Below are 23,007 nucleotides of genomic sequence, written 5' to 3'. Positions count from 1 at the left end.
AGTATTTGCAGCGATTTTTGTCCAGTGTCTTACTAAGCAGGGATGGAGCTGACCCAAATTGGCCTTCTCTCCTTGGTGGAGTCTGGCCTCCATTTTAGATATGAGTTAACCCTCCACATAGCTTTATGGGGAGCAAGGACCTCTTTTTTTTTTTTTTCTTTTTGCCCCTCTGCACTCCAGCCTCACCGCGGCCAGGTTTTCCTCATGTCACATGTTTCTCCCATTCATTCCTGAGTCATGCATGACGACGACTTTCACACTATTTACGTTCCGCCCCCGGACCAGCTCGGGGGACCGCCCGCGCGAGCAGAGCAGAGGGACGCGCCGCATCCAAAGGCTCGACCTCGCCTCCGTCCGCGTAGCCGCGGCGCTCCGGGCCGGCCCCCCCGCGGCTCCTCCCCCCGCGGTACCTGGCGGGGGCGGCGCCGGGCGGCGTCACGGGGGCGGGGGGGGGGGGCGGGCAGGTGACACCCGGCGGCCTCCGCCCGCGCTCCAGCTCGCCGGGCGCCCGGGGCAGCAGGGGCCGCTGTGAGGAGCTCGCGCCGCCGCCGCCTCGGCTCCGCAACCCGCGGGGTGAGTGCGGGACTCCGAGCCCGGGGCCGGGCCCAAACTTTTCCGGGGCGCGGAGAAGAGATGGGGGGACGGACGGAGGGAGGGAGCCCCCGGCGGCCGGGCTCCGGAGCAGCCGGACGCAGGGAGCCGGGCGCGGGCTCGGGCTCGGGGTGCGGGGTGCGGGGGGCCCGGGAGCCGGCGCTTCGGAAGTTGTGGCGCCGCGGCCTTGGGGCGGGGGGCGAAGGCCCTTCCCGCCGCGCTCACCTGCGCGCTCCCTGGGGGCCCCTGCGCCTCCCGCCCCCTGCGTCCCCAAGGGCCGGCGCCCCCGGCCGCCCCGGGGCTTGACCCTCCGCGAGCGCTGCCTGGGCCGGGGGCCCCGCCTCTGCGGGCTGGCGGGCGGGCTCACCTGCGCGCCCCCTGGGAGCCCCCCCGCCCCCCATCCTCCAGGGGCCTGCGCCCCCGGCCGCCCCGGGGCTTGACCCTCCGCGAGCGCTGCCGGGGCCGGGGGCCCTGCTTCTCCGGGCGGGCGGGCTCGCTGGGCGCGCGGGGCGAAGCACCGGCTCGACCTTGGCCACCGAGGTCACGTCCCCAGCTCCCGATCCGGCCTCGCCGGCCACCACCCGCCCCGAGCCCCGTCCTTTCTGCTCCCTCGCCCTCCGGGGCCGGCGGGAACTTGGGGGGCCGCCCCCCGAGCTCGCGCCGCAGGAGCGGGTGGGGAAGCCCGTGGTTGCATCCTCCGAGCTCCCGTCGGGCGAGCTTGGCCTTCCCCTCGGCAGGCGGCGCTGATTCGGCTCCCGGACGCCGAGCGGGCGCCCCTCGAGCTCCCCCGGGAGCCGGGGCGGGAGGGGTCGCGTCCTGCCCCGGCCCAGCCCCCCGTGGGGGCGGGAAACGCGCCCCACCCACCGAGGGGGAGCCGGGGCGAGCAGGCCTGGGCCCCGTGGCCGGGCAGCCCCTCGGGAAGCGCTGCCGCTGCACCCCGGCCGCAGGGGACCCCTGGTTCCCGATTCGCACTTCTCGCCCAGCGCCGCGAAGGGATCATCGTCCGCCGAGACCGCCCCTGCCTTCCCACCGCTCCCTCGCTCGGGGGTTCCCTACTTGGCAGTTGTGCTCCTGCTACCGGCCAGAAATGGTTCTCCCCAAGGTCGCCCAGGACTAGAGGAATCTTTTCCCCTCAACGGCAGGCACTTCTGTAGTGTGTGTGTGTGTGTGTGTGTGAGAGAGAGAGAGAGAGACAGACAGACAGACGGCCACTGTTCCAAGAACTTGCATTACCTCGTAATCCTCGCAAGGATCCTGTGAGGTTAAAGGATTCTGTTATCCTCATTTTACGGGCGAGGAAACGGATACGGCGTCCCTTGTCCCGGATCACGCAAGGAGCTGGAAGAGACTCCAGCTCAGGGGCTCTGGGCCCAACCACTCTGCATACCCTACAGCCTCACCAAGAATTCCTTTCTTCCTCCTTATGTCCTGACCTGAGCTCTTTGAAGCATCGCTGACCAGGTTCTCATCCTCAGATCTCTCTTGTGTGGTTTTGTACTAGTTTAGGTTCTTTTGTATGTTTATTTATTTATTTATTTTTTTTAGAGATCTCACAGAACCTTGCTACCTCAGTATCACCTCTAGTTATCTGATTTAAGATTCTGTGCTTTCCATGTGTCTTTACTCAGTTTTTTAGAGTATCATCTGTCAGTTTATATTCTTTTTTTTATTAATTTATTTTTTATTGGTGTTCAATTTACCAACATACAGAATAACCCCCAGTGTCCGTCACCCATTCACTCCCACCCCCCACCCTCCTCCCCTTCTACCACCCCTAGTTCGTTTCCCAGAGTTAGCAGTCTTTACGTTCTGTCTCCCTTTCTGATTTTTCCCACACATTTCTTCTCCCTTCCCCTATATTCCTTTTCACTATTATTTATATTCCCCAAATGAATGAGAACATATAATGTTTGTCCTTCTCCTATTGACTTATTTCACTCAGCATAATACCCTCCAGTTCCATCCACGTTGAAGCAAATGGTGGGTATTTGTCATTTCTAATAGCTATTCTAATACTCCTTGCGGACTTGCCCTCTTTTGCCGCAAAGCATTTCTGGTTAATATCCTTTATGTCAGGGGCCCCATCATTATCCTAACTCAGCGGTCCTGTCTCATGTCACCTCTCTCCCAATCATGAAATCTCTCCACCTTCTACTTTGTGTCTTCCTTCTAGCGTTCATTGAGCCTTACCCCGTCCCTTGACCTCTCTTTCCCAGTCTTCCTGTTCCCTACCTCTGAACGCTCATTTATCACTTAACATTTGTCATTTTCTCCTCTTCGGTATCTTCTCTTGTAAATGTTCCGTGTCCACAGAAATACTGTAAATAGCTTAGAACACTACATCTGCAGTCCTTTCAAGTAGTAGTTGCTTGGTAAACGTTCGCAGAATATGATGCAGTATGACTTAAGGTAGTACACAGGTGGGTTTGGTGATGGTAGAAACTTTTTGAAAATGTTAAGCCAGGTTTTTAAAAAGTGTTAAGGAATTTGCGTTGGTAGACAAGGAGTTGCTGGCAGGCATTGGGGAAGGGTAGAAAAGCCTCTGCTGACTCTGTTGCTGCAGAGAGGAATCCAGTTATCCTGGCTAAGCATTAAAGTCAGACTTGTAGAAGTAGGACCAAATCGGCAGAGAATTATGAATCCTAATCTTACTTTAGCAAAACAAGATACGAAACCAACCACAGTAACTTACAAAAAACTCAAAAGCACCATCTTTTATTGCAAAATTTAACACATACATAAACATGCACAAAACATAAAAAAAAAAAGATTACCGCAGTAGACAGCAGTAGAATAACAGTCTTATTATGGCAGTAGATGTGATGGTAGTGGGATGAAGCTGCAGACATGCCTAGGAGGAACCTTTTCCCAAAACTTCTGTATAAAGTGATGTGAGCCTGGACTAGTCCCAAGAGGAATTGTCAGGAAAGAACTGGCTGTGCTTGGCAGAGGTTCGAAGTGAGGAGAAGAGGAGGTGCCTGAATGATGAGACTAGGGAACCAAAGAGAGTTTTGACCCATGGAGCTTAATTCGACCACAGTAGATATTTTACAATTTTGCCTTTATCTCTCTCTGTTTTTTTTTTTAAGATTTTATTTATTCATGAGAGAGAGAGAGAGAGAGAGAGGCAGAGACACAGGCAGAGGGAGAAGCAGGCTCCATGCAGGGAGCCTGACATGGGACTCGATCCTGGGTCTCAAGGCGGCGCTAAACCGCTGAGCCAAACGGGCTGCCCTCTCTCTGTTTTTTCTATTAGCCAGTGTTCCTCTCTGATTTCCAAATCTAATTTCTCAAACTCCTACTCTTTGTGTTATATTCCAGCAATTGTCATGTGATTTCATAAACTAAGCCTCTACTGTTGAACAGGTGTATTAGCAACTATCATAAACAACCTAATTTACAGTGATACTTATCTTTGCAGATACTTCACTTAATGAATTGGGGTTTGTTTCTTTATGTCAGATATTGGAATGTACATAAAAGAAAATCCCTGTCCTCAAATGATTTGTAGTTGAGTGGACGAAATAGGAGTTTTTCTAATTTGTTTAATTGTTTATTCTCCATGGTGTACTATGTGTACAAACATCAGTTTTAGGATATAGAAGAATGCTATTTACCAAACAATTTTGGAGATTTTGTGTATATATTGGCATATTAAATTGAGAACTAACCTTGAATTTCAATCTAACATATCATATAGCATGGAAAGAAGCCTGCCATAAGTAAATTTTGAGAGATGAGTATATCTTAGATAAGTTTCTGTCATTCATCCAATTTGGACCACTCACAAGTTATAAAAACTTTTTTTTTAAGATTTTATTTATTTATGCATGTAAGATACAGAGAGGCAGAGACACAGGCAGAGGGAGAAGCAGGCTCCTTGGAGGGAGCTGAATGTGGGACTTGATCCCAGATGCTGGGCTCATACCCTGAGCCAAAGGCAGACGCTCAACCATTGAGCCACCCAGGTGTCCTAGTTATGAAAAACTTAAAAATGAATGCAAATTTAGTATTTTATAAGACTGGTTTTCTAAAAATATTGAGATTTCAAATATTCCTAATTTAAATATATTAAAAGCACATTTTATTACATTGCAAAATAAAATTATCGGGTTAATGACAGAAGTGGCCACACCATCATAAATATTTCTAAACAGGCTGTTACTCAGATGAACTAAGTTACTGTATCACATATGACATAAGTCTGCCGTGTGAAATACAAATTTTCATCCATCTTGGGAAGCAACCTCATGGCCTTTTGAACACCAGCAACCTCTCTTCTTTTCCTCTCCGAAATAAGGTAATAAAGCTATAAATCTAGCCGAAATTAGGGAGTTTCAGAAGTTGCATATTTAACAAACATTTAAATGAGTGCCAGTTCTGTGTCAGGTAAAGTGGCCAGCAGAATGCTAAAGCCAGGCCAGGGCCTCAGGGAGATAAACAATTACAGTGCAGTGCTATCAGCTATGAGCCATACGGAGTGTTGGGGAAGCCGAGTGGAAGAAGGCAGACACAATAGTCCTCCTGAGCCAGAAGAAGAAAGAGTGGGAGTTAGGGCAGCATAGAAATGAGGTGAGGGCAGGAAATCAGATCCTGATTGGCCGAGAGAAGGCCAATGCCTTGCAGAAAGTGGAAATAGTGTAGAACAACTGCAGAGGAGGGTGTGAGGTGAGGTTGCATAAACCCACAGGGGCCAGTTTGCTGAGAGCCTTTTTTGACCCGAAGGATTTGGATTTTATCTTAAAATCAGTGGGTACCCATTGAAGACAGGAAGAAAGTGAGGGACTTGTTCACATTTGAATTTTAAAAGCGACTCTCTGACATTTGTATCTTCTTCACCTTCCTGAAACCTCTCCTCCTCTTGTGGAGGCTCTCTCTCTCTCTCTCTCCACTACCTGAGTCCTAGCTCTTAGCTGTTTCTCTTTGGAAAGGACAGCTTCCCCCAGCGTTCACGTTGGATGTCTTGATTATGCTCTGTTTGCAAAAACAGTTTTGGAACAGAAAATAAGCTTTAAGAATGTTCTTTTGCCTCATGTTTATAAAGTGTTTAAGCTTGCATTAAAGTTTTAAATCTTCTCTTGCCCGGAGTCAAACGTTTTGGCATCTTTTAGGTAGCCTCATTGTTGGAGCAAGGTACTTTACATGCATTTTCTCATGAATCCTCTGAAGCTGTCAAGGTCTGTACCATGATTCTCATCATACACATGGGTGCAGAAAATTGAAGAGGGGTGCTCAAGTCAAGAAAGCAGAAAGAGTGCTCAGATACATTCTTGGAAGCATGCAGCGCCATTTGAATGCAGATAAAAGCTACAATGTTTAGGCTCCTCCTACCCTGCCTACTAACTCCGTGGGTTGATATTTTAGAGGGTATAAGACACACTAGGGTTCTGATATCGACCGGTAGTTTGATGAGGGGATATGGGCAACCATACAGATAAACTTGATTTAGGCTTTTTAGAGTCAGTGATAGAAATGGAAAAACTAGTAAAAGAAGGTTTCGCTAGTAGTTCCTCATGTAAATACAGCCCCTCCTCCTTTCTGTCTCACGTTTCTGGATTTTGTCTTAATAGCACATTTATGGCTTATTTGTTTATTATAATCAAATGATAGAATAGGGACAGAGCAAGAACAGTAAAGGGTGCTCATATTTAAGGATGACTTATCCCAGGTCTGTCCATAAGTTTCTTTGCCTACTCCCATTCTTATCTTTTTCCTACGTTCTCTAGGCAGATACTGCTGTTTTTGGATCCTGTGGGTTAAAAAGATTTGTGTCTCAGAAGCAAACAAATAAACAAACTAGTGCTGACCTGACATTTTAATCCCTCTACTGTTTTTCTTTTCTTTTTTTTTTTTCTTAAGATTTTATTTATTTATTCAGGAGAGACAGAGAGAGAGAGAGGCAGAGACACAGGCAGAGGGAGAAGCAGGCTCCCCATTGAGCAGGGAGCCTGATGTGGGCCTTGATCCCAGGATCCTGGGATCAGGACCTGAGCCAAAGGCGGATGCTCAACCACTGAGTCACCCCAGTACCCACCCCCCTGATGCTTTTCATTCAATTAGCCAGAAGACACATGCTTATACCTTCAGCTTCTTAAATTCTAACAGGTGTGACTTTAACTTGAAGAGAGATAGGAGGTGGAAGTCACATTCCTAGGCAACCAGAGTCCAGATACCGATTATTCCCTAGTGGAGAGTTCCTGAATAAATGTAGAGTGGAATTTGAAAAATAACATTGCAGGAAGTACTATTCATTGTTCAAAGGGAGGGGAAGAATTAGGTAGTAGATAAACATTAAATATAGCTCATGTTTCTTAAAAAAATATTAGATTATACGTGAGTACTTGCCATTTCTCTAGGTCAGAGATAGATGTTGGCAATTGCATATGGTTTATCCTAATAAAAAGACAGTCGTTTTGACATCTATCCAGTTGACGCGATGAGCTGAGCCTACACTCTTGATTTCCCCTGATAACAGACTAAGTGCAGCCAGGCCTGGCAAACATGGGCTACTATTGCCTGTTTCCTGATCCAGCTGCTGGATAACTGCCTCAACAGAAGTCTATTGTATTTATTGTAAACCTGTTGGTGCCAGTTATACTTGTCATTGTGATTAGACCATTTAAATATCAGTAATAGTTATGTAAATCTATGACACATAAGTGCAAAAGGAAAGAGTATTATTTCTGTGAAAGGAATATTGAATTCTTTACAGAGGGTCTATTCAAGGGAGTAACTAAAAAAGTGAGCAGAAAAACTGTGAAAGATTGGAGAGAAAGTTGTGAAGATTTGAAAGAAAATATCCTGACTTTGCAAGTTTATTGTTTTGTCTTTGTTTTTTAGTTTTCAGTCCACTAAGAAAATTAAAACTGGAAATTGTAGGAAATCCTGACTGTGGTTTGTATAAGAAAAATTGGGGAGAGGAATTCCTCAAGGAAAATCTTGGAATTACTTTGGGAAATTAATACATATTTATATGTCTTAAGGTAAAGTAAATGTTTACGGTATGTACAATTTTTTTAAAAACAATTTTTTTAAAGATTTATTTATTTGAGAGAGAGGAAGCACATGCATGCAGTGGGAGAGGTAGAGAGAAAAGGAGAATCCTGAGTAGACTCCATGCTGAACTTGGAGCCTGAAATAGGGCTCCATCCCAGGAGCCTGAGATTCCAACCTGAGCTGAAACCAAGAATCAGACACTGGAGCGACCGGGCCACCCAGGCACCCCAAACAATTTTTTTGATTAACCAGCCAGAACCAGTCAAAATTGCTGCTGCTGTTATGTTTGGTGCCATAGCATGCTAAGCAGTCACAGCCTTTGCCTCTGTAGTTATTCCGTGGGCCTACGTTAACAAAAGAAAACTTTGCCACATGGAGATTTTTTGTCTTTGCTTACTGCATCGTCCTAATGGCACATAACTCATATTTCTGATTTTAAATTAGGTTTTTAGCAACCATATAACATTTAGGTTTATTTTAATAATGTAAACCAGGATATAGATCCTAGGGCTGATTTCCATCTCCTTTGAGTTCCATAAAAGTTAAAATCAAAAATTGAAAAAAATAAAGCTTATAGTATTAGCTAAAGTCTATTAAACTTAATATGTTTCTTAGTGTTACTAAGCTGCACAATTTGAATTAGGCAGGGTGTTACTTATTTTAGATTCAAATACTAATTTTAGAACTATAATAATTATTTTCTGAACCATTATGGCAAGTTAGTGAAAAAAGACCAAACCTGTAAAATAAAAAAAAATAAAAGTACATTTTTGTAGTATTAGCATTTATTGAATACTTGCTATATGCCTGGCATTAGAATACATTTTACATGTGCCTTATCTTCTTTAATCTCCATAGTAGCCCTACTGGGAAGGTCAAATTGTTCCCATTTCCTAGACAAGGAAACTGATACAGTGTTTGAAGTTAAGTAATATGCCCAAAGCCAAGTGGTTAGTAACAGAATTAGGCATCAGATCCATTTTGTTCTGAACCCTAGTGTTCATATGCCCATGCTCTTACCACTTTTTAAAAAAAAAATTTATTTATTTGAGTGAGAGAGAGGGAGCACAAGCAGGGGCAGAGGGAGAAACAGATTCCCCACTGAATGGAGAGCCCAAAGTGTGACTCAATCCCAGGACTCTGGGATCGTGACCTGAGCTGAAGGCAGAACTTAATTGACTGAGCCACCTAGGAGCCCCTCCTCTCACCACTTTATAAGGAAGTACTTTTCACCTGAATTTTCAATAGAGAGGTTTTTTGGTTTTTGGTTTTTTGGAGAGGTGATTCTAGACATTATCAGCAGAAGGAGAGAAAAGAGGCAGCCAGTATAGGATGTGTTAATGAAGATGATACTCTCACATGGCTACAGGCTCCTGGGCTTCACTCCCACTGGATTAATGCCTCAAAGTTGTACTAGCACCTAAGGGGTAAAGAGGTGGAATGTTTGCTGGGACATGAGCATGTAGATAATTTCTTAATAACATGTTAAAGTGTTTTGGCTTGGAAAGAACCTTTGCAATCATTTAGGCCAACTTTGTCTTTGACAGATGAGGAACCTGAAGCCCAGTGAGGCCAAGTCATTTAAGCCACAGCCACAGGCCTGTTTATCATCCTGGGGCCAGAAACAAATTCTCCTTATCAGAGTCCAAGTGCCTTACTAGCCTATTCATCTTTTTTTCTTTATTAGACTTAATTCTGAACATGCCCTTACTACTGAATTTTGAAGTTCCTAAATTGCCCCAGCCCATCTTTGTCTACAAATAACAATATTGATTACTCCCTATACCTTACTGTAGAATATGAATGGGGCAAGGATTATGTTTCCCCCATGTTACATGTGGAAAACCTAAAGCTCAAAGCAATACGATGATATCCTCACGCCTATGGATTATAAAACTTAATCCTGAGCGATAATTGAAAATGTAAAGGAATAAAAATGTATTATCTTAGCAAAGATGGCTGAACCATCCAGCTCAAGCCATGTTGTCTCATGGAGCAATCCCTTCCTGTGCGCGTTCTCTTTCTTTAGTCCACTGCTCGGCTGGGCACTCACTGAAAAATCTGCCAACCCCCAACCATTGGTCTTCACCAAGTCATCAATAGAGCAAGGATGGTTGTTAGTCATCTCCTTATGACCAGGCAAGTAGGTGTCGCAGCAGCTGCCGCTGTTTCTCCTCCTCCTTCTTTGCTCTGTGTGTCCCAAATCCTTTTGCCTTAATCATCTCAGTCCTTATTGCAACCCTGTGTGATATGCGCTATTAACTCAATTTTAGAAACCAAAAATCTAGACTCCAGAAAATGTAAATTATTTTTGCCAATGTCACTTAGGTGGTGAGTGGTAAACCTGGGTCAGCAATACAGATGTTCTGACTGTACATCCTGCCACTGTGTGTGACCTCTGAGTCGATTTCCACATCTTTAGAAAAATACCATGGAAGAGGGCAGAGGGTATGCCTAGGAAAGAGGACAGTTGTGAAGTTGTAAAGAGGACAGTTTGTATATGCTAATATATAATTTACATTCCACTTTTTCAAAAAAGATTTGAAATGCTCATAACAAATATATTAAGATCCAAGCATAAAAAGGGAAAATGTAGGTAATATAGTTGTGGTGAGTGGAACACTAAATTTTAACTATTAGCTAGGAGCTCGTATTAAGAAGTAAGAGAATATTTCCACAGTTCTCATGGTTTGGTTTTTTTAAAAGAAAAAAAAGGCAGCCCCTGTAGCTCAGCGGTTTAGTGCCGCCTGCAGCCTAGGGTGTGATCCTGGAGGCCCGGGATCGAGTCCCACGTTGGGCTCCCTGCATGGAGCCTGCTTCTCCCTCTACCTGTGTCTCTGCCTCTCTCTCTGTGTGTGTCTATGAATAAATAAATAAAAATCTTTAAAAAGTAAAAAATAATAATAAAAATAAAATAAAAAATAAAAATAAAACATGAACGTGTCAGGCGGTATCTTCCCCCAGACATGAATTGTAGAAGGATTTATCATGTAGCTTCTTAACAAAAAGATCTTGAATAACTCATGTGTAATATTTGGAACAACAGTTTTGCTAAAGACAGAGATATTTTTTAAATTAGTATTGGTTCTTGATAACTCATTTATCGTGGACATTAATGAAAGTAAACCCTTTGAAAATGTTTCTCCAAAGTCTCTAGGGCTGGGCTAATAAAGCCTAGATTCTCATAATGATAGACAATAATAACTCACACAAGGTAGAGCAGGGCTTCTTAATCTAACATTGGTCTCTGGATGGAATTCAGAAGGCCTGTAACTCTCCAAAACATCAAATTTGTATACACATGTAATCAGAAACATGGCCCATATAGCACTTTAGTCTCAAAGGATAAAAGCTATTGATTTAGGAAAGACATGAAATAATATATGTAAAATGCTTAATAAAATTTAACTGGAAAAGAATTTGCCTTTAATGTTACGGTGGAATAAAGCATATAATGTTGACACAAACCAACAGTGTAGACTTTATCCATGTTATAAGAATGCAGTTAGTACAGATAGTTAGAGCCTTGCAAAAAGATACCATCTGCATGCCTGGTAGTTTTCATTTCTGTTGTCCTAGCTCTCTAGAAATAAAGGCTTCTACTTATTTATGAACTAATAAACATTGCCCATTTACTATGGGCTGGACACTGGAGATGTAAAAATCTAGAAGTCACATTTTCTCCTCATTTCTGTCTTTATCTTATGCTCACATCCAAATTAGCAGCAATTGTGTCAGCGACATCTGCAGAACATATCCTGAATCTATCAACTTCAATAAACGAATCCTTCTGTCTCACTGCAATCAATGCTTTACCGAGCAACCAAGTTCATTTTTAAAAACATAAGTCAGATCCTGTCACTACTTTGCCTAAAAGCCTCTGATGAGCATTTCATTTTGCAAGATGTGGATTTCTAGAGGTAAATGGTAGCTGTGGTTGCACAACATGAATATACTAAATATTGCTGAACAATACACTTAAAAATTGTGAGGATGGTAAATTTTATGTTATGTGTATTTTACTGTAAGTTTAAAAAAGGAAAATAAATCATCTGCAACAACAACAACAACGCCTCCCATGGTTTCCCTAGTTGGACTTAGAATAAAACCCCTGCTCTTTAACTGAGGCCTCGCGATCCTGCATGTCCACATCCCCGAGGCATCCAGCATCATTGTCCTCCTTGTGCTCTGCTTGCTGTTCCTCTGACTTACTTAGTGTATTCCTGCCTCCAGGCCTTTACCCGTGTTGTCTCCTCCAGGACCGCTTGCCCTTCTTCACATCTTCTCAAATGTTCTAGCTCTTTCTGACTACCCTTGTGTTATTGGAGCCCCCTGCCCTTGGTGACTCTATTGTATCACTCTGTTTTATTTCATTTTCTTATGAACTTTTGCCATTATTTGTCTTATTTATGTTTGTGTTTGTCTTTGCTTCCTTGTGTATTTTCCCATGAAGGTAGATTGCATGAGACTAGAGATCTTGCTGTATCCTTAGTGTGGAGAAGGGTGCTTGGCACATAGTAGGTTGTTCAAATATGTGTTGAATAAATGAATGGAGGTGTAGTCCCTTCCCCCAAGGACCTTGTGGTTTCTGTTATTGAGTCTCAGTCTCGGTTGTAATTCTTCGCAAGGTCTTTGAGAGCCTCTCAGCTAGGTCTTACACAGAGAATGGGCAACTAGTTCTGCACAAAATAAAATGATGTGAGTAAGGAGTAGTAGAAGGAGAGCCAAAAGAGTCAAAACACATGAACTATTTCTTCTTTTCTCATTCAAGAATTGAGAGAAACTTTTCTCTCTTCTGTCTCCTTCTTCACCTAAAAAAACAAAACAACAACAAACCCAAAAAGCATAAGAGAAAACAAAAATGTAGCTATATATCAATATCCAGGCATGAACCCTGCCCAAGCTAAGCTTAAAATGAAAATGGCATATGATACTATATATCACAGTCCCAGAAATTCCTAATTCCACTGGACCATTTGCTCCTCGAGAGTCAATTATGAGCCCTCAATCGTATTATTCAACAAGAATGTCTTGCCAATGGGCAGCCCGGGTGGCTCAGCGGTTTAGCGCCACCTTCAACCCAGGGCCTGATCCTGGAGACCTGAGATTGAGTCCCACGTCGGGCTCCCTGCATGGAGCCTGCTTCTCCCTCTACCTGTGTCTCTGCCTCTCTCTGTGTCTCTCATGAATGAATAAATAAAATCTTTTTTTTTTTTTTAAAGAATGTCTTGCCAAAATGAGTCCATAATCTTACCAATCTATCATTCCAGAATTAACATATCTAGCATGTAGTTCCCCAATGAGCATTCAAACTCACCTTTTCCATCCTGCTGTCAAACTACAGGCCATTTTGTAGATAACTAGAGTTTCATGTTCATGTTTTTCATTAATATTTTTCATGGTAAATATAAAAGAAAGTATAGAGATTTATGACAGAGACAGATTTTCTGTGCCTGATGTGAAAAATCATACTTTCATGTAATCAGAAAAATCAGATTGTTTTCTATGATAACAGTGTTTGTTGCCTTTAGAAATTGGAAAACATAACAAAAAGTAGCAAAACAAAACAAAACAAAAAAGCATGTAACAAAAACAGACCTCACCTATAATCCCACCAAACAGAAATTATCATTTCTAAACATTTTGATAAATTACTTTGCAGTCTCTTAAAGCAATTTTTTAAATATTGAAGTTTTTTTCTTGAGGAAAAAGAACTGACAACTATTTAGATAAAGAACAAGAATCACCTAAGTATTTGAAGAAAAAAAAAAAACCTTACAAACATTTGTAACATGGGAATTTTATTTCTTCCTTTAAAGAAAACTCATATTAAGGGAATTTCCAAACATTTGTAAAAGTAGAATAATATAATGAACAGGATGAACACATCACCAAGCTCATGGCTCATGGCTCTTGGCTGAGAGAGTAGTTGATTTGGAATCAGAGTGACAGGGGAGGGTAAAGGGTAAGCGGGATCCAGTTGATCCAGTCTATGATCAGGAATTTTGAGCTTGATTCTAAATTACGTTACAAATTGCTGGAGGGTTCTGAAAAGAGAAGAGACCTGGTCAGAGTGTTCTGAGTTGGGCAATTCAGGTTGCTGGCTTGTCACCTGTCAGTGGAGAGGAAACTAGAGTATAAAAATAAGGGAGGTTGATCCCTTGAAGCAGCACAAAGCCTCTGTGGACTAAGGACAGAGACAGTGTAGGAAAAGTGGAGGAGAAGGTCTGGATGAGGAAAAGATAGGAGGCCAAGGTTTCAAGCCTAGAAACATGGGTGATTTGTGGTGTCCAAATAGGTCTTGGGAAAAGTGGGTAGGTAAATGCTTTTCTTGAGATTCTGGAAATTTCTTCATTTCTGTTCACTGGTAATCATTGCAGGTTAAGTGAATAAAATAAATGCTCATTTATAGAATCTGAGACTTTTAACCAAGGGAGCCTCTTCCAGCAATTCCTTTATGATGGGGCAGTTATAATTTGTATTTGTGAGATATTTCACAAATCAGGTGATTGAAACTCATAATGGTACCTAAAGCCAGAAGAACTAGAATTTCTCCCTTGCTTCTCTTCTCTCCCACCAGGAGGAGAATCCATGGAAGTTACTTATGTATCTCATGTAAAATTAAGAAGAAAAGTCTTTCTTTGTTTATCTAGAAATACATTTGTAAATATTTGCCATGACTACTCTTATAGAAGAGTTATTGTTCTCATCTTGTATTACCTGCCATTTCTGTTTGCTGATGCCGAGCTATTGTTTGAAAGGGCCACACTGAGACAATATTGAACTAAGCCATATTTTTCTGTCCAGACAAATTGTGTGTGTGTGGCGGGGGAATGTTAGTGTAAGTTGTTGCTTCTGAGATCTTTCATACCGAAATTATTTTACCTAAAAATTAACTAATGCTATTTAGAAATACCATCCTGTATTACAAATATATTTTATATACATTATGCATTAAATCAATATGTGCACTAGCCTAGGAATGTAACTGTACTTTCCTTGGGAAAATCTTTTCTTTGGTTAAAATAACCAAATTATAGATTTCATTTTCAATTGGAGATATCTTTTGCATTCGTGGAATAAATGCAAATCTTGTGTTAAATCTATATTAGTTTTTAATTTGTTAAACAAAATGGAGAAACCTTAATAATAATCATTTTATGAAAACTGATGAAGGTTGTGTAGATACAGGAATAGCATGCTAACTCAGAGGACATGTATCATGAAGTTTAGATACCTAAGTGCTGTTGGAAATTAGTAAGAAAGCAGAGAAATCATCCCTGAGCAGAGAAAACTATATCCTGAAGTCCATTGAGTAAATCTATACTTGACCCATAGGGAGAGCCTCTGGTGTTTAATAATAGTCTATTTAGCATTGTTTTAAATATTCCAACATCCTTGGTTATTTCATTTCCTGTCCCATAGCAGATTAGGGACAGCAAATTAGAATGAGTATAATCTTACAGAAACGGGAATGCTGGTAAGAAGCCAAGTGTGGTGGCTAACAAGCTCATAGGGAGGAGACAGGAAATCTGTTAAAAGCAGAGGCAGGTATCTGAAATGCCTGGCGATTTGGAACTTCTTAGTGTAGGGCAAATGTCATAGCTCTAGCCCTGATAGTCACAGAGGGCACTGCTGTGATACCACTGCTCTCAATAATATCCCCAAACCATCCAGGCAAGTGCAGTGTAGAAGATGATTGTAATCTTTCAAAAGATGTTTGTCTTTTTTTTAAGTACTTCTTAAAGTAATTATACCTACAGATAAGCATTTCTGTTATCTAAAATGTTTACTTCAACGGAACACTGCATTCCAGTGGATAAGGCTGAATAAATGAATTGTACCCATAAATAGAAAAGCAGGATGAAGTAGTTTAATCTTACTATTGGTTACTTTTCTTATTCACAATTTTCTTTGGAACCACTTGTGTTTCTTCCTTTTATGGGCTTTTTTGTATATTTCGTGGATGTGTATTATGTGTTGTATAATACTTGTCCCGTGTTCAAGTAGTGAGAAAGACTCGTATGATTACTATGTTCTTTAGGATTCATCAATCCACATGACCTACCTCTAGGTACCATTTCCTTCCCCTAATGGGTCCCCTGCCCTATATTCCTTTTCCTACCTGGACCCAATCTGTTACTGCCAATTCTGGTGTGTCTGAAACGCAAGGTGTTAGAGACCAGTTGACTCCCACTTTTCCCCTCATTTTTGTAATTCTCAGTTACTGCCTTAAGGAGAAACCCCTTACTGGGTATTACAGCCTTTCTGTTGTCTTCTACTCTTAGCCACACTTTCATCTCTGTCTTTTGTGCTTTGAAACCATCTTCCGTTGTGTTCACGAACTCTCTTTGGTCCTCAGTCCTATCACCTTCCTGCCTCTGAAGAGCTTATATTCTAGAAAGTTATGGAGAAGTAGGGGGAATCACATAGAATATTGGTGAGATGTAGATAAATAATGGTAAAAGTGCTAGGGAGAAAAATAAAGCAATAAAGATAGGAAAGTTTGTAGTAGTGGAGTTCTGAAGGTGATATGTTCGCAGACATCTGAAGAAAGTAAAGCCACAGCCATGGCAGATACCTTCAAGAAGAGAATTCTAGGTGGTGGGGATAGTGGTTTCAAATGCTTTAAGGCAAGAGCATTCTTGATGTGTCCAAGGAAGGACAAGGAACCCAACATGGCTGAAGCTAAGAAAAGAAATGGAAAGGAGGAAGAGCCAGAGAGCTTGTCAGGGCCCAGATCATGGAGAGCAGTATGGCCCATTGTGAGATAAAAAGACGTTGCCATGTTTTCGGCAGAGAAGTGATAGGACTTGGGTATTTTTTATTTGTTTTGTTTTTTCCTCTAGTATGAAGAATACATTGAAGAAGAACAAAAGCGACACCAGAAAGACCAGTTGGGAGGCTGGCTATAGTAGTAAATCAGATAAGGGACAACAGTGATTTGGACCACCATTGGAATGAAAAATGGCTGGATTCTAGAACATGTTTAGAAGACAGAGTTGTCAGGATTTGCTGATGGGTTTGATGTTGAGGTGAGAGAAATGGAGGCTTTCTCCCATGTTGAAATGTACTAAGGTAGACTGGCCAAAATTCCCCTCTCTCTCTTCTCATTGCCACATCTGAATCAAACTGTTACTTTTTCACTTTTGTAATAAAATAAAGCAAAATTCTCCTTCTCTAAATGTCTTGCTCTGGGACTCTGAACTTTCTGCTTTCTTAACCCTCTTTGCTTATAGTTTTCCTCCTGGGTCCAATAATGCATTGTGGACTTTGGCATCTGACTTGTCCACCTCCATCCCCACACCTGCAGTCACTGTGGGAGACTTCAAAAATCCTTTTTGATGCCAGCATGTGAGTAGCTTTGTCAGAGTTCCTTGTCTGCCCCAGCTGTGATCCTATCTACAGCCCTGAAGCCACTTGCTTTCATAGCCATTCCCTAAGCCTTCTCATTTGCACCAGAAGAAAGACCTATACTATTCCCTCTTCAAACCATCGTGTCACTTCACTTCTTATGCCTCCCTCTCTTCACTCTCAGAGAGACCTTAGTTTTTTGCTCAGTCTCTCAGCAATATACTTGGTTCAACTTTCATATGTCTCTGGCCAACCACTGTCTCCTGATTGACCCTACAATAGTCCTCTGTACATATATCGAGGCAGCTGAACAGTATTGCAGAAGATTGGATGAAATGGTGAATCTATCAATTCAGGGTTTCCAGTCTCATTTTAACTCTGACCTCTAGTTACTTCATCCTTCTGCTCAGTGACTCTCAATCCTGATTGCACAATAGAAGTCTCTGGGAACTTTCAAAAAACCCAATGCCTGGGCTGCCAAGGCCTAGTACATCTGAAATTCAGGGGTGGAACTCAGACATTGTATTTCTTAATCTCCAGGTGATTCTATTGTGCAACCAAGATTGAGAAGCACTGCTTTAAATTTGTCCTTGAAGGATTTTAGTTTTTCCATTCCTGTCACAAGCTATCCTAGTCTTCACATGCTCTCTAGAACCACCCCATTGAACCCGATTTTATAAACTCTCAGCCATTGGCCTCACTTCCTACTTTGCTAGAAAAATTAAAGCTTTTGTTGCTGAATCCCTTTAATTTTTTGTCCTCATTTAGTCCAATAAACATTTAGTTAGGGCCTAGTGTGTTCCAGGCATGGCTCAATGCTAGACATCGAGCATAGATGTGATGAAGGGGACAGACATAGCCAATGCCTTCCTGGAGTTTACCGGCTAGTGCTGCATACAGGCAGATCAGTGAGGCAATTCTAGCACATGGTAAGTGCTATGGTGAGGTAATAAGGTGCTACTGAAGCAGCTAGGTAGGGCCCTAATCCAGACAAGGACCCTGGGGAAGCCTTACTTCCCTCTTAAGGAAACTCTTCTATGTCTTGGCCTCCTTTCTCTTTTCCCTTCTTGGAGGATGAGACGTCACCCTGCTCCAGTGGAAGAAGAGCACCATCTTTGTATCTGTCTCCATTCTCTCCATTTCTCCTTTAGACCTGCATTGGTTGTTCCTCCTTGTTTCTCTCTATTGTTTCTTCCTCTCACTGTAAACATACTTAAAGTTTTTCCCAAAATGATAGAACTTGGTTTTGCATCTCCTTTCTCTTTTTCTGCCTTCTCACACAGGCCTCTTGAAAGCAGCCTGTCCGATGCCTTCTGTTACTCATCAGCTTTTATGTTTTGGTTTCTCCCTCATCACTCAGCTTTATCTTCCTAAAGTCACAGGGGCTTCCAGGTTGACCTAAGTTGGTGAAGACTGTTCAGCTCTGTCACATGGGCCTCTCTGTGCATGTGGCTGTGTTATCGGTGTTCCTTCCTCAGAGTTTTCTCCACTTTTCTTCCTGTGATTCTGTATGTGCTCATTTCTTCTGATGTCATCTCCCTTGTAAAATTTCTTCCTTTAGCCTATGGCTTATAAAGGACGGTATTCTCCCTTGGTTTGTCCTTATACTACTTGTCCTTTCCCTCATTCACTCATTAATGTAGTTTTAATCACCATCTAGATGTGAAAGCTTTCACAATCTGTCTCTTCCACCTTGACCTTTCTCCCAGGTACTTACTAGGCATCTCCACCTGAACGTTCCATAGATTCATCCCACTGAAATTTACAAATCCTTTGTCACTTAAACTGTTCTTCTTCCTGTGTTCCTTATCTTGTCTGGTGGTGGTACAACCATGCACATTGTCTCTCAAACCAAACCAGAAATTTCAGTCATGTTCAGTCATTTCAACATGACTTTCCTTAATCCTGTCTAGTGAACCACTTAACCCTTCCTATATTGACTCATAAATATTTCTTGACTTTGTGTCTACCACCACTGCACATCACCCAACTATCTCTACCCTTGTTGAAGCTTTTAAGCATTTTTCACTGGGATGTTTGTAGTTAAATCCTAGTTGATGTCTCTACCCTTAGGATCACCCCCTCACATTCATTCTTTACCCAGCTATGTTACAACACTGGTCTAAAATCCATCAGAAGCTCCCTCTGCCTGTAGCTAAGGCTTTCAGTGAGCACTGAGGGGTTGCTTTTGGGGTAAGCTTTGGGGGATGTGGTAGGACATTGGAAGAATTGTCCAGTTGAATTAGTTTACATAATTATGCTTCTATGTAATATTTCACCTTTTGAAAGTTTTCTATTGCCTGTGCAATATCTTTTCTTGTTATTCCTTATTGGCACTTCTTTCTCAGTGCATTTGCTCATCCTGGTACCTCAAAGTGCTCACTTCCTCCCCATCACTAAGAAGGAGCTTAGATCTCATATCTTTCAGGAAGTCTTTAATCATTCATGTCGGTAGGGATTTTATTCACTGATATTTATTGGACAACTGAATTGTTTTAGGCAACCAATAACATCTCAGGAAGTGGGAGATGAGAACATACTCGAGTGCGTTAGAGCAGTGTTTTTCAGACTGTCTGTCGTGGACCAATTGAGCTTTTTGTTGTTTTTGGTCTATTATGGACCAAGAAGTGGTCTTGTTGCATGTGATTAAAATGCAGTTTGCGCCACATGTGACTCACACAAATTCAACAACACCCAAACTGGTCTATATCTTGTTTAACAAGTATCACATATTTGGATGTCACTGCAGTGTCCAATTGCAATAAATGTTTCTAAATGTTTACACTTGATTTCTGAAGTAGCTTGATCCACAGGTAATAAGCCATTTGTACATGTACAGTCCACAGGCTATGTTTGAGTAGCACTGCACTCAAGCTCTGCTGTCAATGTGATGGTAGAAGACAAGACAGCTTACATCAGGGGCTCAGAAGAGACCAAACACTTTCCCTGAATGGTTGAGGAAGGAAGGGGAGTAGCAATCCTCTTAGAGGAGGTCAAAATCTTAAAAAATGAGATCTGCTTATCAGCTAGGTAAACATGGCTTTTTAGCTATGAGAAAAAATTGGAGCATAGAGCAGCCTGGGACTACTAAGTTTATCACAGTAGGTGCATAGTGCAAGGGGGCTGCTATAATATTAGGGATGAGACTGGAGTTGGGTTGACTTTTATTAATTCTTGCTAAGAATCAGCTATGTAGCAGATCCTTCCTAGGCCCTGGGATTAGAAGCCAAGGAGAGGCATTTTTTGCCCTACTGGAGCTTAGAAGAGTTGCTAGGGGTAGCTAAGGAGTTAGACTTTTACTTGTAAGCCGTCTTCAAAGGATTTTTGAGCTGGCACACAGCATGATCAGTTTAATTCTTGGAGGGATGGCTCAGGTGGATTATGGGAAATGATGGCTAATGAATCTGGAAGGTTAGTTGAGAGGTAAGTAAGCCAGGCAAGAGAATGCTAAGTGTCGGGAAGGAGCAGTCAGGGATTGAGAAAAGCAGTAGGGAAAGGAACTTTAATGAGAAATATTATTAGGGTGATATAAACCACAGATCTTGAGGGGTCAGTGGAGTTTTGGATGGCTTGCAACTTCTGCCTTGTGATAAGGTTGATGGTATAACTCATTGGGGAAGATCTTTTTAAATGGGGAAGGGATTAGAGAAGTGATAAGCAAACTGAGGAGGTCACACCAGTTAGGTGCCTGTTCTCTGTGGTCCTGGCATGTGTTATGCTAACCTCTGTCATTGTATTGGTCAGTTGGTTTCTGTATTGGCAAGCTCCTTGAGAACCTGTATCCAATTTTCTATCCTAAACATTTGGCTCAGGGTCTAACATATAGAACAGGCTCAACAAATGGTTCTAAAACTGAAAAGAAAGGCAGTGTATTAGTATCTTATTGCTGCCATAACAAATCATCACACACTTAGTGGATTAAAACAACAGAAATTGAAAACTCATATTATTTGTTTATTTTCATCTGTAGGTCAGACATCCAGGTTGGCAAGGCTGATTGCTCTACTCTGTGTTTCACAAGGCACTGGCCATCTGGACTTTTCTGACTTTTTTTAAAAATTTTTATTTATTTATGATAGTCACACAGAGAGAGAGAGAGAGGCAGAGACGTAGGCAGAGGGAGAAGCAGGCTCCATGCACCGGGAGCCCGATGTGGGATTCGATCCCGGGTCTCCAGGATCGCGCCCTGGGCCAAAGGCAGGCACTAAACCGCTGCGCCACCCAGGGATCCCCATCTGAACCTTTCTCAGAAGGCTCTAGAATGAATCTGTTTCCAAGCTTATTCAGGTTTCTGGCAGAATGCAGTTCTCTGTGGTTGGAGGAGTGAGGTCTGTGTGTCTTTGCTTGCTGCCAGCCAGAAAAGGCACACTTAGGGCCCTCTCTCCAGTCCTCAAACATGGGCCCCTACATCCCAGAGCCAACAAAGGTGCTTTGGACCCCCATTCTTCAAATCTCTTTGCCGTTCTTTTCTGCCACATTTCTGTTGTCTTTCTCTTCTTTTTGTAGCCAGAAACAGTTCTCTATTTATAAGGACTCATGTAATTACAGTGGGCCTACTTGGATAATCCAGGATAATCTCCCTACTTTAACGTCTATAACCTTAATTATATCTGTAGAGTCTCTTTTGCTTTAACACAGTCACAGTTTCCAAGGATTAGGGCATGAGCATTTCAGGGGTATTATTTTGAGCATTATTTTGCCAATGGTATTAGTAATTATCCAACAAGTCATGTAGGGATCATCATAGTTCTTAAACACTTATACATTCTGGCACCTCCTATTTGTGCAGGGAAGTACAAGGAGAGTCAGTCTTACTCAGCATCAGAAGGAAGCGGGAGCAGAGGTAGATCACAGCCTTCAGTTTCTATTCTTTCTTCTAATTAGCCATCTGTTTATTCATCCCATCCATCTATTTGTCTATCCCATCCATTCATCCATTTTCTATCCATTTTCTATCATTAGTTCATTCATAAGCCCTTGAATATGTATTTTATTTCAAGAGTCTGTGCTGGTTTGGGCAATGAGGAAGAAAGTGAGCTACGAAGATAAATAACACTTGATTTGTGTCAGCTAATTTTCAATACTTTGGAGTCTCCCATAAAATTTTCTTAAGTCTATGCCATCTACTGATGACTTTGACTTATATTGATGATGTTACCGTCCCTATTTAGTGTGAATAATCTGTTTTTAGTATGATGTGGCCTTAAGCCTGTACGAAGGACTCAGTAAATGTATAGAGTTATGGTCATTACTGCTTGGTTTACTCCCTCTATGTGTGGTCATAAAATTTAGGAAACATTAGTAAATACATATATCATTGTTTTAATTTTTAACTTTATTCAGATAAGTAACCAGTGTTTTCAGTTTCTTATTGATCTTTCCAGAGACATTTTATGCATGTAACAAAGAAGTATTTGTCTTGTACCCAGCATTAATTAAACAGTCTATCAATTATAGATAGGTAAAGCTACTTCATTCTTTTTTATTACAACATATGATTCCCTGGTATGAATATACCAACTTGTTAAGAAGCTTAACCTTGGTGGAAATTTAGTTTCTACTTCTTTTGCTATTAAAAGATTCTTGTAAAAAATCTTGTACATTCATCTTTCACACAAATGTTAAGTATACACATAGAACAATTATATTGCAACAGTTATTGCCAAATTATGGAAGTTATGGCAAGTCACATTCCCACCAGCAATGTATGAGAGTAACTATTTTTCTACACCTTGGCCAACAAAATATATCCTCAAACTTTATGGTTTTTACCAATCTCATTAGTAAAAAGTGGTATTTCTACTTTTTTTGCTTGAATTTGCATTTGCCACATGGCTAAATAAGGTTGGTCATCTTTTTAGATTTTTTTTAGATTTTTTTTGGGCTATTTCATTTTCTCTAAACTGTTAGTATCTTTTATCCATTTCTCTCTTGGACATTGGCTTTTTTCTCATTAATTTACTGGTAGTCTGTATATTAAGGAAATTAGCTTATAAGATACATGTATTTCAGGATATGAAATGGGATATAAGAGGGGATCCCTGGGTGGCGCAGCGGTTTGGCGCC

General features: G+C 41.9%; 1 protein-coding gene across 3 annotated transcripts in view; it reads left to right on the top strand.

Annotated features, from left to right (window-relative positions):
- The first annotated feature begins 453 nt into the window (after positions 1 to 453).
- The window catches only part of ELOVL7 (ELOVL fatty acid elongase 7), a 75,862-nt gene continuing 53,308 nt past the window's right edge, over positions 454 to 23,007 (top strand). For 2 of the 3 annotated variants that reach the window (XM_038530680.1, XM_038530678.1), the window contains exon 1: positions 454 to 573. The gene's annotated coding sequence lies outside the window, so the exon portion shown is untranslated. The remainder of the gene's footprint in view (positions 574 to 23,007) is intronic. The other variant, XM_038530679.1, reaches the window with a different exon arrangement.

The sequence above is a fragment of the Canis lupus genome, chromosome 2 (genome assembly GCF_011100685.1).
Source record: "Canis lupus familiaris isolate Mischka breed German Shepherd chromosome 2, alternate assembly UU_Cfam_GSD_1.0, whole genome shotgun sequence".
In the NCBI taxonomy this organism is placed as follows: Eukaryota; Metazoa; Chordata; class Mammalia; order Carnivora; family Canidae; genus Canis; species Canis lupus.
The sequence above is the reverse complement of the archived record's forward strand: the minus strand, read 5'-3'. Positions and strand labels throughout refer to the sequence as shown.